The sequence below is a fragment of the Hevea brasiliensis genome, chromosome 14, assembly GCF_030052815.1.
Source record: "Hevea brasiliensis isolate MT/VB/25A 57/8 chromosome 14, ASM3005281v1, whole genome shotgun sequence".
In the NCBI taxonomy this organism is placed as follows: Eukaryota; Viridiplantae; Streptophyta; class Magnoliopsida; order Malpighiales; family Euphorbiaceae; genus Hevea; species Hevea brasiliensis.
In genome coordinates this window covers 49,716,634-49,718,295 of record NC_079506.1, presented here as the reverse complement: position 1 = coordinate 49,718,295, position 1,662 = coordinate 49,716,634, and positions in this window count along the sequence as shown.

The following is a 1,662-nucleotide window of genomic DNA, read 5'->3' as shown; positions in this document are numbered from 1 at the left end:
CATACTTTGGAACCATTTTGGGATTTAAAACCCCTAGGTTGTTCCATGAAAATGTTTTCTTCAATGTATCCATTGAGAAAAGCTGTTTTGACATCCATCTGCCAAATCTCATAATCATAGTATGCAACTATTGCTAATAGAATCCTAATTGATTTAAGCATGGAAACAGGCGAGAAAGTCTCCTCATAGTCGATTACTTGCCTTTGGCGAAACCCTTTCTCTACTAGCCTTGCTTTATAAGTCTCTACCTTTCCATCAGAACCAATTTTCTTCTTGAAAATCCATTTATTCCCTATAGGTACAATACCTTCAGGTGGGTCAACAAGATCCCAAACTTGATTCTTATACATGGAATCAATTTCGGATTTCATAGCATCAATCCATTTTGAAGAGTCTATATCTAATATAACTTCTTCATAGGTAAGTGGATCATCTCCACAATCTACTTCTTCATGAGTAAACAACTCTTGTTCATCTTTATAAAGAAAACCATATTTCACTGGTGGGTGAGATATCCTGGTTGATCTGTGAGGAATAGCTGTAGATGCTTCATCAATAGGTGTAGGTTGACTAGATGGATCTATATCTATCTGATCTATTAGTTGGTCAGAATTCTCCAATTCTAACTCTATTTGCCTTCCTTTGCCTCCTTCTTGAACAAACTATTGTTCAAGAAATGTGGCATCTCTACTTACCACAAGCTTTTGTGATGTAGGCAAATAAAAATAATATTCAAAACTCTCTTTTGGATATCCAATAAATCAACCTTTTTATGATATGGTTTCCAATTTATCAGTGTTCAGCTTTTTGATATAAGTTGGAAAATCCCAAATCTTAACATGCTTAAGACTTGATTTTCTTCCATGCCATGTCTCATAAGGTGTGGAAGATACTGATTTTGTTGGAATCCTATTCAGAATATGCAAAGCTGATTCTAATGCAAATCCCCAAAAGGAGATTGGTATATCAGTATAGCTCATAATACTACGTACCATATCTAATAGGGTATGATTTCTCCTTTCAGATACACCATTCAGCTGTGGTGTTCCTGGAGGAGTCAGTTGGGAAACAATGCCATGCTCTTTAAAGTATTCATCAAATTCAGTACTCAAGTATTCACCTCCATGATCTGATCGAAGAGCTTTAATACTTTTTCCTGTTTGATTTTCTACTTCAGATTTAAATTCTTTGAACTTTTCAAAGGATTCATGTTTGTATTTCATCAAAAACAAATCCACAAATCTTGATTTTTCATTAGTAAAGGTAATAAAATAATGAAAACCACCTTTAGCCATTTCTTTAAATGGACCACATACATCACTATGTATTAGCTCCAAAATATTTTCAGCCCTTAGTCCTTGTCCAACAAAGGGTGATCTAGTCATTTTGCCCTAAAGGCAGGATTCACAAGTTAGAGCAGGCTCAGAACCCAATGAGGATAAAATCCCCATTTTCTCCAGTTTTGCAATCCTATCTTCTGTAACATGACCTAATCTTAAGTGCCAAATAAATTTTGAACTTGAGTTGATTTTCACCATGGCATTGCATTCTTTTAGATTGCTTGCATTCATTTTGTGTTTATCATTATTATCCAAATAATAAAGACCATCATGCATATAACCCGAGCCAACATATTTATTTCCAAAATAAATATTGCAAACA